The sequence below is a fragment of the Pan troglodytes genome, chromosome 5, assembly GCF_028858775.2.
Source record: "Pan troglodytes isolate AG18354 chromosome 5, NHGRI_mPanTro3-v2.0_pri, whole genome shotgun sequence".
Taxonomy (NCBI): Eukaryota; Metazoa; Chordata; class Mammalia; order Primates; family Hominidae; genus Pan; species Pan troglodytes.
The window spans coordinates 13,421,183-13,438,433 of NC_072403.2; the positions used below are offsets into that span (position 1 = coordinate 13,421,183).

A 17,251-nucleotide genomic window follows, 5' to 3' on the forward strand; every position below is an offset into this window, starting at 1 on the left:
CCATGTTGGCCAGGCTGGTCTCGAACTCCTGACCTCAGGTAGTCAGCCCGCCTCGGCCTCCCAAAGTGCTAGGGTTACAGGCGTGAGCCACCGCGCCAAGCTAATTTTTTTGATATTTTGTAGAGACAAGGTCTTGCTGTGTTGTCCAGGCTGGTCTGTAACTCCTGGGCTCAAGCAATCCTCCTGCCTTGTCCTCCCAAAGTGCTGGGATTACAGGCATGAGCCACCACTCCTGGTATCCTGCCTCTTTTTGATTTTTTTTTTCTCACATTCTAAAAATAGCATCTTTTCTAAGATTATAGAATTAGTATTCTACATCACAAATATTTAAAATATGAAAAGTTATGAAGAAAATCAAATCACTCCTAATCCTTCCACCAAGAGGTAATCACTGTTAACACTTGTAGTTTATTTCCCTTTAGTATTCTTAGTCGAATCACTTTTTTCTCCAAAAACTATATAGCAAATAAACCAAAAGCAGTTTTCCCATTTGTAATCCATATCCATCTGGCATAAGGCCATGTAAGCTTGGTTTGGAGCTTGTCCCAATAGCCCTACCAGCCTAAGTTTCCCATCCCTGCCTTGTGGTCTATTTCTCCGTCCACCCTGACCCAAATGCCACTCTCACAGAACTCTAGATTTGAGTTTGCCTTCATTTCTGTTTGACACCTCAGATCTTGGGAATGTAAATTGTAAAGGCAAAACTTCATGAGACTTTTTTTTTCTCTGAACCCGATATATCAAAAAACAAGTGAGACTTTGTTAAAATCTGCATTCCTTACTGTTTCTGATGCTTTGGAAATTAATCCAGGTTTACTCTGCCTTTTTTTTGAGATGGAGTTTCACTCTTGTTGCCCAGGCTGTAGTGCAATGGCGCGATCTTGGCTCACCGTAACCTCCGCCTCCTGGGTTCAAGTGGTTCTCCTGCCTCAGCCTCCTGAGTAGCTGGGATTACAGGCATGCACCACCATGCCCAGCTAATTCTGTATTTTTAGCAGAGACAGGGTTTCTCCATGCGGATCAGACTGGTCTTGAACTCCTGACCTCAGGTGATCTGCCTGCCTCGGCTTCCCAAAGTGCTGGGATTACAGGTGTGAGCCACCGTGCCTGGCCTACTCTGCCTTTTTCAATGCAGGTATTTTAAAGGATATGAGATACTCAAGGGAAGGCATCTATTTATATTTGTAACTCCAGTACATGGCCCATAGTAAGTGCTCAATAATTCATGTTCACCGGTCACTTAAATAACACAGAACTCTTGCTTCCTGTCTGGGTGAATATAATCAATGCTTAAGATTAATAAGGACAACAGTAATGAATGCGCTCGGTGGTTCAGGATCCTTTACTAGCCAGAATCACTGGTCTTTAACCCCTACACATTTCTGTTCCCCTAGTTGGGTCTCACCTTTTTAACTGCTAGCATTCTCCTCCTGCAGCCATGGACTCAATCTGTCTTTCCAGCGACCCACCCCTGGCTGGCTTGGACACTGCTCTACCATCAAGGATGGCATTTGCCTCCTCACTTCACTGACTTGAAGTCTTCCCCACCTCCCACGGCTCCTCCACCTACTGCGGGCTGCCCACTCCCACCCTCATCTCTCTACTGAAACAATTCTTGCCAAACTCTATGGCCACTTCTCAATCCTTATCTCGCCTAAGCTCTCCAAGGCATTTGACACACTTGACCTTGCCCTCTTTGGAGATCTTTAGAGTGCATGATTTCTTGCTCTGAGTCTTCCATGTACCTCTAACTGCCCCTTCCCAGCCTCTTTTGCAGAGTCCTCTTCCTCTGCCTCAACCTTAAATGTTGGAATCCCCTGAGTTTCCATCCATCACTTGCTTCACAAGGGGAACCAGTTCTGGGTTCTTGTTCTTTTGCAAAATATACATATAACATAAAATTTACCATCTTAACCATTTTTAAGTGTACAGTCCGGTAATGTAAAGTACATGTACCTTGTTGTGCAACTGTCACCACCATCCATCTCCAGAACTTCATCTTCCCAAACTGAAACCACATTCCCCTCCCCATAGCCCTTGGTAACCACCATTTTACTTTCTGTTTCTATGAATTTGCCTACTCTGGGTACCTCCCATAAGTGGAATCCTATGGTACTTTGCAGTTGGCTTGTTTCACTCATCATATATCCTCAAGGTTCATACATGTTATGTGTCAGAATTACCTTCCTTTGTAAGGCCAATGACTTTATGTTCCATGATGCATATGTACCACACTTTGTTTATCCATTTATCTGTTGGTAGACCCTTGGGTTGCTTCCACATTTTAGCTACCAGGAATAATGCTGCATGAACATGGTGTATAGCAAGTGTGTTCCAGTCCCTGCTTTCGATTATGTGGGGTTTATATCCAGAAATGAAATTGCTAAATCAAAAGGTAATTTTTTTTTAAGATAGGTTCTCACACTTTCATACACAGGCTTGAGTGTGCCATGGCATGATCCTGGCTCCTTGCAGCCTTGACCTGTGTTCAAGTGATCCTTCCATCTCAGCCTCCCAAGTGGCTACAGGTGCATGCCACCATACCCAGCTATTTTTTTTTTTTTTTAGGAATAGGATCTTGCTATGTTGTCCAGGCTGATCTTGAACTCCTGGCCTCAAGTGATCCTCCTCCCTTGACCTCCAAGTGGCAGGGTTACAGGTATGAGCCACCATGCCTGGCCTGATAATTCTTTTTTTTTTTTTTTTGAAACGGAGTCTTGCTGTGTTGCCAGGCTGGAGTGCAGTAGTGTGATCTCAGCTCACTGCAACCTCCACCTCCTGGGTTCAAGTGATTCTCCTGGCTCAGCTTCCCAAGTAGCTGGGACTACAGGCATGCACCACCACGCCTGGTTAGTTTTTTGTATTTTAGTAGAAATGGGGTTTCACCATATTGGCCAGGATGGTCTCGATCTCCTGACCTCGTGCTAATTCTATCTTTAATTTTTTGAGGAATCATTATACTGTTTTAGTTCCAATTTTTTCATATCCTCACCAACACTTGTTATTTTCTGTTTGCTTTGTTTTGGGTTTTGCTAGTAGCCATCCTAATGAATGTTATTGAGAAGTATCAGGGTTTTGTTTTTTTTTTTTTTTTTTTCAGACAGAGTCTTGCTCTGTTGCCCAGGCTAAGGTACAGTGGCACAATCTTGACTGATTGCAACCTCTGCCTCCCGGGTTCAAGCAATTCTCATGCCTCAGCCTCTTGAGTAGCTGGGCCCACAGTTGCATTCCACCACAGCCAGCTTATTTTTGTATTTTTGGTAGAGATAGGGTTTTGCCATGTTACCCGGGCTGGTCTCAAACTCCTGGCCTCAAGTGATCCACCCGTCCCAGCCTCCCAAAGTCCTGGGATTATAAGTGTGAGCCACCGCACCTGGCCATGTCTGGGTTCTTTTAAATACTAATGTTTAAAAATAGAATTATTCTATGAAAAACAATCTAGTCTCAAAATGTTGACTGCTAGAATAAACAATATAGTAAAATGTGTATAATTTCCTAGTTATACTTTAAAGGTAGGATGAAGCTTAAGGTGCAGAAAGTGAAGTTAATTATTATTCTTCATTCATGGTTAGCCTCATCTTGAGTCTAGCAGGGCGCCACCCTTCCTCCCTGTTCCCAGTGCCTGTCCCACTCTCTCTTACCACAGACACTCAAAGTCACTGTTCTGTTACTCTTCTCACTCAAGCCACTGTGCTGGGATTGAAAGACTTTGCTCTTCATGGCTTACAGGAAAGTTAAGGTAGTATTTTTTGCTCTAGAAGCCATGTGAAAATGGGACTGCATTGGAATAAGCATCTATAGGAGCTGATACCTGCCCTGGCAGTATCTGGTAACCAAGAATTTCCAGAATTGCAATGGGGGAGTGGGGTGGGAGGAACAACCCCAGTTCAAAAGAGGAAAAGCAATCAAAAGGCCACGTGCCGTGGCTCACGACTGTAATCCCAGCACTTTCGGAGACCAAGGCGGCTGGATCACCTGAGGTCGGGAAGGGAGACCAGCCTGGCCAACATAGTGAAACCCTGTCTCTACTAAAAGTACAAAAATTAGACGGGTGTGGTGGCATGTGCCTGTAGTCCCAGCTATTCAGGAGGCTGAGACAGGAGAATCGCTTGAACCTGGGAGGTGGAGGTTGCAGTGAGCCGAGATCGTGCCACTGCATTCCAGGGTGGGCAACAGAGGGAGACTCTGTCTCAAAAAAAAAAAAAAAAAAAAAAAACAAAGGGGCAAAATAAAATGGTAGAAATGAATACGGATATGTCCATAAATGGACTAAATTCACCAGTAAAATAAACGATTATTAGTAAGAGATAACCAGATAATGCTGCAATTCCTGCGTGCCTGAAGGCCTGAGAAACTTTCACAGTAGGGTTAGGGGAAGTGAGAGAGAGACTGAAGGTGTTGTGAGGGCTACCCAGCTCTCCACTTTTTCGAATGTGAAAAGAAATAAAGCAAAAGAAAATTAAAAAAGAAGAAGAAAGACTTTGCCCCTGTACTCTCAAGAGCAATGGAACTGAATCTCAGGGAGGGCATCCACAGGCTGATGAGTGCTATGACTGAAGGCCCATTGAAGGCATGTGGGGCAATAGGAGCCATAGAGAGGGACCTACTTCTGTTCACCAGGGAACTGAGAGCTCAAAGGTGGCTCCTAGTGAGAAGTGACTCCTAAGCTGAGTCCTGAAGATCGATGTGAGTGGGCCAGGCAGAGGAGAAAGGGAGGAGGAGCATGTGCAAAGGCCCACTGCCAAGAGAGCCGATTGTGGGAAGAACCAAGAATCACTCAGTAGCGCTGGAGTTGAGTGTTGGTGTGGGGTGGGTGGGTAAGAGAAGAGGTGGACAGGAGCTCATTCATGGAGGGCCTTGAACCTGTGCCAAGTCTGTAATTTATCTTGTTAGAAATGCACAGACATTGGTTTTAAACCAGGGCATGTCATGATTACATTTTTTTTTTCAGAATGATCATTCTAACCCAAATATGGAAAATAAATTGGACAGGGGAATGGGGAGGTCTGTCAGGAATCTGTTTTATCCTGGCAAGAGACAAAAAGGGCATTGGCAAAAGGGAGAACATTCGTTTGCTCATTCCTTTATTCATTCACTTATTTGACATTTACTTTATGTTTTCCGCTGAGCATCTGCTATGTGCCAGCATTGTGCTGTGCTGGGTGCTGGGAATACAAAGGTGAAAAAGAGAAACAAGGTCCCTGCCTTTCTAGGGCAGACACTTACTTGGCAGTTCTGGTTTTCTTAGTCTGTTCTGTGCCAATATAACAAAATACCACAGACTGGGTAATTTATACGGAACAGAAATTTCTTTCCTCAGAGTTCTGGAGGTTTGGAAGTCCAAGATTGAGGGGCTGGCATCTTTCAATTCTTCTTCTTTTTTTAAAAAAAACTATCTCTTGGGCCAGGCATGGTGGCTTATGCCTGTAATCCTAGCACTTTGGGAGGCCGAGGTGGGTGGATCACCTGAGGTCAGGAGTTCGATACCAGCCTGGCCAACATGGCGAAACCCTATCTGTACTAAAAAAAAAAAAAAAAAAAAAAAAAAAAACAAAAATTAGCCAGGCGTGGTGGCACATGCTTCTAATCCCAGCTACTCGGGAGGCTGAGGCAGAAAAATCGCTTGAATCCAGGAGGCAGAAGTTGCAGTGAGCTGAGATCATGCCACTGCACTCCAGCCTGCGCAACAGAGGGAGACTCCATCTCAAAAAAAAAAAATCTATCAATCGCTCTGTCCGTCTATCTATCTATCTATCTGCTTATTTAGAGACAGAGTTATGAGACTGGCTAATTTTTGTATTTTTGGCAGAGATGAAGTTTCACCATGTTACTAAAGCTGGTCTTAAACTCCTGGGCTCAAGTGATCCATCCCCCTCCACCTCCCAAAGTGCTGGGATTACAGGCGAGAACCAACGCGCCCGACCAGGGATCTCCTTGCTTTGTCATCCCATAGTGAACAGTGGCAGGGCAAAGAGAAAGAAAGAGAACAGGAATAAGTGAACCCACTCTCTCAATAATGGCATTAATCCATTCATGAGAGCAGATCCCTCGTAACATAGACAAGGTCTCACTCTGTTGTCCAGGCTGCAGTTCAGTAATACAAATATAGCTCAGTGCAGCCTCAGCCTTCTGGGGTCAAGTGACCCTCCTATCTCAGCCTCCTGAGTAGCAGGGACCACAGGTGCATGCCACCACACCTGTCTAATTTTATTTTTTGTAGAGATGGGGTCTCCCTGTGTTACCCAGGCCGGTCTGTAACTCCTGGGCTAAAGTGATCTTCCTGCTTTGGCCTCCCAAAGTGCTGGGATTAGATTACAGGTGTGAGCCACTTCATCCAGCCCTAAACATCTCTTAAAGGTTTCACCTCTTAATATTGTTGTAATGGCAATTAAATTTCAACGTAAGGTTTGCTGGGGACAAACATTAAAACCAGAGCACCGGGCAAGTGTGAAGGCAATGACAGTATGTATGAGCTAACATGATACAGAGCCTCAGAAAGACTTTCTTAAAAATTTCCCTAAAATGATGTCTCAGCTAAGACCTGAAGGAGGAGCAGGAGACGGCCAGGTGAAGGAGAGATATTGGGGGTTCCAGGTAGTTGGAATAGTAGAGGCAGCTTTCCAGAGATGAGAGACATCAGAGCCTCTGAGTGAATGAAAAGAAGTTCAGTATGACTGGACCACAGGGACTATTAAGGTGTGAGGCTAATGAGGGAAGCAGGGACCTGATCCCAAACAGGCCTCTAAATCACATGAAGGAGACTGGACCTTATAAGAGGCATGGGATCATATAAGAGAAAGGATCAGATGGACATCCTGAGAAGATCACAGTCTGGATAAATAGTAACAAGATAGACTAGAAAGGACTTGGTGAACTATTAGCTAGATTTGGGGTTACAGAAGAGCAGGAAGACTCGCAGGTGTCTGACTTAGGTACCATAAAACAGGAGGAAGAGAGGTTGGGAAGGAAGATCTAAAGTTTATTTTGGACCTGTTGCTTTTGAGGGACATTCAAGTGGAGCTATTCAGTAGGTGCTTGCATATACATTCCACCTGGAGATGGAATAGAGTTATTGGCATGTAGGACCTACACAGTGCAGAAATCATAGGAGTGGATGAGACCAGGTAGGTGAGTCTGCAGGGTGAGAAGAGAGCTGTGGATGGAAACACAGGGGATTCCAACATTTAAGGTTCAGGCAGAGGAAGAGGGCTCTGCAAAAGAGGCTGGGAAGGGGCAGTTAGAGGTACGAGGAAGACTCAGAGCAAGCAATCATGCTCTCTAAAGATCTCCAAAGAAGAGGGCAAGGTCAAGTGTGTCAAATGCCTTGGAGAGCTTCGGCGAGATAAGGATTGAGAAGTGGCCATAGAGTTTGGCAAGAATTGTTTCAGTAGAGAGATGAGGGTGGGAGTGGGCAGACTGCAGTAGGTGGAGCCATGGGAGGTGGGGAAGAGACTTCAAGTCAGTGAAGTGAGGAGGCAAATACCATCCTTGATGGTAGAGCAGTGTCCAAGCCAGCCAGGGGTGGGTCGCTGGAAAGACAGATTGAGTCCATGGCTGCAGGAGGAGAATGCTAGCAGTTAAAAAGGTGAGACCCAACTAGGGGAACAGAAATGTGTAGGGGTTAAAGACCAGTGATTCTGGCTAGTAAAGGATCCTGAACCACCGAGCGCATTCATTACTGTTGCCCTTATTGATCTTAAGCATTGATTATATTCACCCAGACAGGAAGCAAGAGTTCTGTAAGTTCTGTTTAAGTGACCAGTGAACATGAATTATTGAGCACTTGCCATGGGCCATGTACTGGAGTTACAAATATAAATAGGTGCCTGCTCTTGAGTATCTCATATCCTTTGAAATACCTGCATTGAAAAAGGCAGAGTAAAACTGGATTGATTTCCAAAGCATCAAAAACAGTAAGAAATGTAGATTTTAATAAAATCTCACTTGTTTTTTTGTTATATTGGGTTCAGAGAAAAACGAATCTCATGAAGTTTTGCCTTTACAATTCACATTCCCAAGGTCTGAGGGGTCAAACAGTAAAGAAGGCAAACTCAAATCTAGAGTTCTGTGTGAGGGGCATTTGGGTCAGGGTGGATGGAGAAATAGACCACAAGGCAGGGATAGGAAAACTCGGGCTGGTAGGGCTGTTGGGACAAGCTCGAGACCAAGTTTACATAGCTTTATGCCAGATAGATATGGATTACAAATGGGAAAATTGCTTTTGGTTTATTTGTTGTATACCTTTTGGAGAAAAAAAGTGATTCTACATAAAAATACAAAAGGGGCCGGGCATAGTGGCTCACGCCTGTAATCCCAGCACTTTGGGAGGCTGAAGCGGGCAGATAACGAAGTCAAGAGATCGAGACCATTCTGGCCAACATGGTGAAAGCCAGTCTCTACTTAAAATACAAAAATTAGCTGGGCATGGTGGCGCACGCCTGTAGTCCCAGCTACTCTGGTTGCTGAGGGAGGAGAATCACTTGAACCCAGGAGGCGGAGGTTGTAGTGCGCCGAGATCATGCCACTGCACCATCAGCGTGGTGACAGAGCAAGACTCTGTCTCAAAAAAAAAAAAAAAAAAATACTAGAGGGAAATAAACTACAAGTGTTAACAGTGATTTTTTTGGTGGAGGGATTAGGAGTGATTTGATTTTCTTCATAACTTTTCATATTTTAAATATTTGTGATGAATAATACTAATTCTATAATCTGAGAAAAGATGCTATTTTTAGAATGCAAAAAATATATATATATCAAAAAGAGGCAGGATGCTGGGAGTGGTGGCTCATGCCTGTAATCCCAGCACTTTGGGAGGACAAGGCAGGAGGAGTGCCTCAGCCCAGGAGTTACAGACCAGCCTGGACAACACAGCAAGACCTTGTCTCTACGAAATACAAAAAAATTAGCTGGGCATGGTGGCGTGCACCTGTGGTCCCAGCTACTCGGGAGGCTGAGGTGGGAAGATCACTTGAGCCCAGGAGTTTGAGGTTATAGAGAGCTGTGTTTGAGCCACAGCACTCCAGTCTGGGCAACAGACGACTGAAAAAGAGAGAGAGACAGAAAGAGGGGCAGGTTTGTGTTCCAGTGCAGTGACCAAAATGACCAAAATGAAAACAAACAAACAAAAAAAGATGCTGGGTGATAACATCGCTTCATCAAAAACAAAAAATGTAGAAGATTATATTGGTAGGAGCAATATTCAGAAATAACACTGAAGACCTAAAAATCACATGCCATGCTTAACCTTGTCACAAATTAGGGGTGGTCCTAGGCATTTTCTTTAATGTATTTATTAATATACAAAATCTAGAAATAATCGATCTGAAAGAAATGGTGTGATTGTGAGTCAGCCCTGCACACATTGCCCCTAGAAGAGGAAAATGACTTGCCCAGGTTTGTACAGTTATTATCTGCATTTTTCTGATCATGTGATATTAATTTTATCTTGAAACTTGAAATTATGAGGTAGAAAGTGCACTATGAGAACAAATGTTGAGTTATGGCTGCTGGAGCTCCAAAAAATTGAGTTATAATTCTTTTTTTTTGAGACAAAGTTTCACTCTTTTTGCCCAGGCTGGCTGAAGTGCAATGACATGACCTCGGCTCACTGGAACCTCCGCCTCCCGGGTTCAAGTGATTCTCCTGCCTCAGCCTCCCAAGTTGCTGGGACTATAGGCGCCCACCACTATGCCCAGCTAATTTTGTATTTTTAATAGAGACAGTGTTTCACCATGTTGGCCAGGCTGGTCTCGAACTCCCGACCTCAGGTGATTCGCTGGCCTCGGCCTCCCAAAGTGCTGGGATTACAGGCCTGAGCCACCGCACCTGGCTGAGTTATAATTCTTAATTGTGACATTTTTATTGATGAAAAGAAAATGATTTGATGCCTCTGATAAGAGACTGATATATTCTAAAATAAAGGCTCATTACTAACTGAAATAGAGTTTTTAAAGTTTAATTTGTTTGGTAGGAGGGAAGTAATCTCTTAAAAGATATGGCTGGCTATTCTTAAATTCAATTTTAATGAGTATTTGTGGGTAGGGAGATAGATGGAAATGTGTTTGGGGAATGTATTCTCATTTTCAATACGATTTCCTTTTATTGATCTCATGGGAAGAGGGCCTGCTTTCCCTTGTATGAAATTTCTAGACAAAAGAGACCGTGTGCTGTGGCTCACACCTGTAATCCCAGCACTTTGGGAGGCCAAGACAGGTGGATCACCAGGTCAGGAGATCGAGACCATCCTGGCTAACACTGTGAAACTCCGTCTCTTATACAAAAAAATTAGCCGGGCGTGGTGGCGGGCGCCTGTAGTCCCAGCTACTCGGGAGGCTGAGGCAGGAGAATGGCGTGAACCCGGGAGGCAGAGCCTGCAGTGAGCTGAGATCGCGCCACTGCACTCCAGCCTGGCAAGAGATCTAGACTCTGTATCAAAAAAAAAAAAAAAAAAAAAAAGAGTAAAGTGTCCGTCCTGCAAGTTGCTGCCAGTGCAGGCAGGTCAGGGAGTCTGCTGCCGCTGGTAGGGAAGACAAGCTTGCAGCTTTCCACACCCATTCCTGAATTGCGAGAAAGGAAACTTACCCAGAAGCTGGAAGGAATCCAGAAAACATGAGCAAACCCACAGCTTCTCCCTTGATAGAAAGGCGTGTCCACTCATTTCTTACGTCTACTGAAGCCTTGAGAAGATTAATTGAGGGTTTGCCTGCCTCGGAGGCATTTCACCTGGGCAGGCTGTGTCCTGATCAGCAATGTTCTAGGCTGTCAGGACAGACACACACTTAGGCACTACGTGTGTGAAATCTCAAAACCGCAGTTGCTGACCTAGGATTTTGTAGACCCTCTCCGCTCTTTAGGGCCAGAGAGCCCCAGCAGTGAAAAGCCCAAGGAAGGTCTTGTTTTCCTTGTCATGTCTTTCAAATAAATTAGGGAGAATGAGCACAGCTAAATTTGAGAAATTATTGGCACAGCCGTCAATTAAATCCTTCAGATAGAAAACACATTTTTCTTTTCTTTTTTTTTTTTTTTTTGCTGTGTTTATTTTCCAAACAATTTTATTGAAATGTGCCAAGAGTACATGGGCAGCACAAATGTATGAACAGGAAAAAAAAAATCACATGTACAATAATTTTTTTTTTTTTTTTTTTTGAAATGGAGTCTCGCTCTTGTCACTCAGGCTGGGATGCAGTGGCACGATCTTGGCTCACTGCAACCTCCGTCTCCCGGGTTCAAGCGATTCTCCTGCCTCAGCCTTCTGAGTAGCTGGGACTATAGGCGCCCGCCACCACGCCTGGCTAATTTTTGTACTTTTAGTAGAGACGGGGTTTCGCCATGGCTGGTCTCCAACTCCTGGCCTCAGGTGATCCGCCCGCCTCGGCCTTGCAAAGTGTTGGGATTACAGGCATGAGCCACCGCGCCTTGTACAATAATTTTTTGTTTTGTTTTGAGACAGAGTCTTGCTCTGTCGCCTAGGTTGGGGTGCAGTGGCGCAATCTCGGCTCACTGCAAGCTCCGCCTCCCAGGTTCACGCCATTCTCCTGCCTCAGCCTCCCGAGTAGCTGGGACTACAGGTGCCCACCACCACACGCGGCTAATTTTTTGTATTTTTAGTAGAGACGGGGTTTCACCGTGTTAGCCAGGATGGTCTCCATCTCCTGACCTTGTGATCCGCCCACCTCGGCCTCCCAAAGTGCTGGGATTACAGGCGTGAGACACCGCGCCCGGCCCACAATAATTTTTTAAAAGTGAAGAAGTGAAGGTTAATCTTGGGACAGATCAGGTCCCCTCTCGCTCCCCCTGCAGACTTCCAGCGTTTCCATTAAGGTTAAGCCTCTACAAACCTAGCTTTCAAATAAAAAAAGGAATACAAGATCTTTTGCAAAAAAACAAAAAATGGCATAAAGGAAAGAGAAATGACTTCCTGCTCTGATGGGACTCTTCCTAGCCACCTAATTAGGAGGCATGATGAGCGGTGGAGAAACACAGCTTCAGAGTGTAAGGTATGGACCATTTGGGTTTTTCATCTGGTAATGGTTCAGGAAGCCCCGAGCCTCCAGGGCATCGCTCTTGGATTCCCACTCCAGCAGTCCAGAAGAGCTGCGCTCACTTTGGCCTGAGAATACTTTCACAGAAGATGGCCGCTTCACGCCCAGCTCATCTCAGATCTCAAAGAAGTTGTCAGTCACCTCCAGCGGGGCGTTGAAGAGGTGCAGCACGTTGCTGGGGTGCTGGATGCGGTTCTTCCCTGCCCGCTCCAGGGTGGGGAACCGATTGTTCGGGATTCACTGAAGTCTCTGTAACTGCAAGACGTGACTTCCAACCCGCATGACTGACAGGGCATGATGGCTGGCTGCTTGGAGACAGACATTCAGCTTCTGCCCAAACATGAAGTTGTTGCTGAGGGGGGTAGGTCCGGTCCACAGTCCACAGTGTAGCCGTCAGCCATCTCCACCATGGCGGTCCCCGGCTTGCTTTTCATGACTTTCACCTTCTCCACATTGCTATACAAGCAGAAGACATTGAAGACTTGGTCACAGTTCATCTTAGACTGATCCAAACCATAGACCATGAGGACAGGGCTGTCGGGGTGAGGGCCATGCTCGGGTGGTGGGGAGGGGGTGGGGGGTGCCCATACTAGGGGCCGTTGTGACTTGGGCCCCAAGGGTGACTCCCCCTCACTGGTGGACCCATCCTTTTCCCTTCGTAGTGAGGTTGCGGGCTGGGGGGCCATAGCCCTCATCATGGCAATGGCTGTGATACCCACGGTGGGGCCCTCCATATTCTGTGGGGTGATCTCCCAGGAGAGGGGGCTGCCTCTGGCGTTTGTTGGGGTTGCTGCCAGGGTCACCTTGTCCACTGAGATTGGGGTTTGTCTAGTCCCAAGTATCCTGATCATTCTTGAACACATTCAAGGGTGTAGGCTTCGCGTATTTGATCTTCAGAGTGCAACAGCCGGAATAGATTTCAGCCCCATTGAGTGAGGCCTTGGCCCACTGGGCACTTTGAACACAGTCAAATTTCACCATGGCCTGAACTCCATTCTTCTGGAAAATAGCAATTCTCTGGACAGGGCCACAAGGATTACCGATAGTGTAAAGAACATCCGTGGTGATCGAATAGATGGGGTTCAGGATGGTAAAGAGAAGCACACTGTTCATGCTCCGGATCATCCGAGTTCCCGGGGCGGGAGATCTTTTGGCTGGTAGAGTAGTTGACAAAAGCTGGGTGACCGGCAATATGTATTTGGTTGTCGGCTGTGTAGTTCACTGCGTTGCAAGCCTCTAGCACATCTTCAAACTCCACCAGTGCTTGTCTCTTTTTAGACATTACCATCATATAGCTGATGGGTCCAAACTCCTGCAAGGCCTCCACAAGGTCAGCTTCCACCACACCATCAATTAGGCCCCTGATGTGGACAACTGGGGAGGCAGAGGTTTTGTGTGGGTCATCACAGTTCTCCTTAGAGATTAGGCTTCCATCAGATGGAATTCCCCACTCTAGAGGACAAGGCCGCTGCCCACCCCTTTCTGCTCCCTCAACCGCCCACGAGGCAGGGCAGGAGACACATTTTTCTTTTATAAAATCTGAGTTGAGAGCCCATCTAAGATTTTTCAGTACCTTTTGGAGTCAATTTAAAAATCCCACTGCAAGCCGGGTGCAGTGGCTTATACCTGTAATCCCAGCACTTTGGGAGGCCAAGGCGGGCAGATCACCTGAGGTCAGGAGTTCAAGAGCAGCCTGGCCAACATGGACTTGGCCAGCCACAGCCAACCCCGTCTCTGCTAAAAATACAAAAAATTAGCCAGGCAAAGTGGCACGCGCTTGTAATCCCAGTTTCTAGGGAGGCTGAGGCGGGAGAATCGCTCGAACCCGGGAAATGGAGGTTGCAGTGAGCTGAGATCGTGCCATTACACTCCAACGTGGGCAACAGAGCGCAACTTCAACTCAAAAAAAAAAAAAAAAAATCCCATTGCAGGTATCTATCAGGGTAATGTGGTAGAGTTTCTTCCAAGGGACTCAGAGCTTGACAAATCTGGTCATAGTGAGAAAAACATTGGTAAAGTTGTCCAAAAGAGCAGACAAGGTCATTCAAGGTATTTGATCCGCTTTTAGGAGTTAAAGCAAAGAGCTAATTATTCAGGATTAAAAAAAGATTTTTAGCATTACTGTAGATACTCTTTTGTGTAAAGCGTAAGATAAGGACCACACTTTTTTTTTTTTTTTGGCGTGGCATCTTTCTTGAATATCGATTGATCTTCAATGGAAGGGCTTATTTTGGGATGTTTTATTCTATTCCACTGGCCCAAAACATAAGTCTATGCTTAGGCCAATACAAAATTGTCTTGATTACAGTAGCTTTACTCATATAGTAAGTTTTGAAATCGGGTAGTTTAAGTTCAACTTTATTTTTCAAAATTGTTTGGCTTAAGGTTTTTTTGCATTTCTATATAACTTTTAGGGTCACCTTATCAAATTCTATTTTTAAAGCCTGATGATATTTGATAGGGATGCATAGAATCTATAGATCAATTCAGGAAAAACTGTCCTCTACAATATTGAGTTTTTTGATCAATGTTCATGGTACGTCTCTCCATTTACTCAGCTCTTCAGATAAATATCTCAGTAATGTTTTGTGGTTTTTAGTGTATAGTTATTGCACTTTCTTTGTTAAATTTATTCTCAAGTATTTTATTCTCTTTGATACTATTGTGAATAAAATTTTTTAATTTCATCTTACTATATTGAAATACAATTAATTTTCATGTACTGAACTTGAGTCCTGTGACCTTGCTGATCTGGTTGATTAATGCCAGTAATTTTTTTGTAGATTCTTTGGGATTGTCTACATACAGACTCATGTTGTCTTTGAATAAATACACAACCTTTATACCTCCTTCCTAATCTATATATGTTTTATTTGTTTTTCTTGCATTATTTCGTTGGCCAGAGCCCCAAGTACAGTAAGTCCTCCCTTAAGACCATTGATAGGTTCTTGGAAACTGTGACTTTAAGCAAAAAGACATTTTGTTCAATCAAAGTATTTTTTTCTTTTTTTTGGCTGGGATTATAGGTGCATGCCACCATGCCTGGCTATTTTTATTTTTTGTGGAGACAGGGTCTTGCATTGTTGCCCAGTCTGGTCTTGAACTTCTGGGCTCAAGCGATCCTCCCGCCCCTACCTCTCAAAGTGCCTGGGTTACAGGCATGAGCCACTGTGCCCGGCCTCAATGTAATAACATTGATGAGAAAAAAAAATGGATTGTGTTATAAGTCATTTTGCTTAAAGTCACAGTTTTCAAGAGCCTATTGACATTACATGAGGATTTACTGTACAGTGCTGAATAAAAATGCTGAGAGCAGATATCCTTGCCTTGTTCCCAATCTTAGAGGAAAACTATTTGATCTTTCACTATCTTATTATTTTAAAAATTGTAGTAAAATATACATAACAAAATGTACACTTTTAACTATTTTGAAGTGTGCAGTTCTCGGCATTAAGTCCATTTACACTGTGTAATCATCATCACCATCCATCTCTAGAACTTTTTCATCTCCCCAAACTGAAACTCTGTACCTATTAAACACAGACTCCCCATTCCCCCAGCCCCTGGCAAACACCCTTCTACTTTCTGTCTCTATGGATTCCATTATCCTAGGTACCTCATATTAGTGGAATGACAATATTTATCCTTTTGTGTCTATCTGGTTTCACTTAGCACAGTGTCCTCAAGGTTTGTTCATGTTGTAGCATGTCTTGGAATTTTCTTTCTTCTTAAGGCCGAATAATATTTCACTATATATTTATTCTTTCGCTTTTAAGTATAATGTTAGCAGTGGGGTTTTCATAAATGTCTTTCATCAAATTGAGGAACTTTTCTTTTACTCCTAGTTTATTGAGAGATTATATCCTGAATGTAAATTGGATTTGGATAAATGATTTTTCAGCAGCTATTGAGATGACCATGTGGTCTTTGTATTTTATTCTAATTATAGAGTGTAATTATATTAATCAAATATTGACTGTTAAACCAATCTTGCATTCCTGGGGTAAGTCCCACTCAGTCATGGTGTATAATCCTATGCTTTTTTCTAAGAGTTATATAGCTTTATAATAGCTCTTACATTTAGGTCTATGATTGATTTTGAGTTACTTTTTGTATATTATGTAAAGAAGGGTCCAAAATCATTCCTTTGCATATGGATACCCAGTTGTCCCAGCACCATTTGTTGAAAAGCCTATTCTTTCCCCACTGAATGATCTTGGCACTCTTGTTGAAAATCAATTGACTATAAATGTAAGGGCTTATTTCTGGAACTTCAATTCTGCTCCATTGATCTTTATATCTTCCTTATGCTGTACCACACTGTCTTGCTTACTGTAATAACTTGTAGTAAATTTTGAAATCAGGAAGTATGAGTCCTTCAACTTTGTTCTTTTTTGAGACTGTTTTGGTGAATTTGGGTCTCATATTTCTTAGAGTCCTTTTTAACTTTACCTTATCTGGGAAGAATTGCTTTCACTGATTTGTGGCTTAAGATTATACACCACAGCAGTGCTTCTTAACTTGGCAGTACATAAGAATTACCTGGGGGGCTTTCTATTTTTTATTTTTATTTTTGGAGACCCAGTCTCGCTCTGTCGCCCAGGCTGAAGTGCAATAGCATGAGCTCGGCTCACTGCAACCTCTGCCTCCCAGATTCAAGCGATTCTCCTGCCTCAGCCTCCCGAGAAGCCGGGACTACAGGTACGCACCACCATGCCTGACTAATTTTTGTATTTTTAGTAGAGACGGGGTTTTACCATGTTGGCCAGGCTGAAGTGCAATAACATGAGCTCGGCTCACTGCAACCTCTGCCTCCCAGATTCAAGCGATTCTCCTGCCTCAGCCTCCCGAGAAGCCGGGACTACAGGTACGCACCACCATGCCTGACTAATTTTTGTATTTTTAGTAGAGACGGGGTTTTACCATGTTGGCCAGGCTGGTCTTGAACTCCTGACCTCAAGTGATCTGCCCGCCTCAGCCTCCCAAAGTGCTGAGATTACAGGGATAAGCCACTGTGCCTGGCCTATATAAATTCTTATAGCCTGCACATTTATAGTATTTTCCCCTCTTTTATTATTAGCTTTTATTTTACTTTAACTGCTTATGTTTATGGTATCCATGGTTCTATTATTTTATTCTCTCTTTTTTTTTGAGACAGAGTCTCGCTCTGTTGCCCAGGCTGGAGTGCAGAGGTTTGATCTTGACTCACT

The 17,251-nt window shown here is 44.1% G+C and overlaps 1 pseudogene; it reads right to left on the reverse strand.

Annotated features, from left to right (window-relative positions):
• Window positions 1–11,949: 11,949 nt before the first annotated feature.
• On the reverse strand, window positions 11,950–13,428 carry LOC100615232 (heterogeneous nuclear ribonucleoprotein L-like; annotated as a pseudogene).
• Between the last annotated feature and the right edge of the window lie 3,823 nt (window positions 13,429–17,251).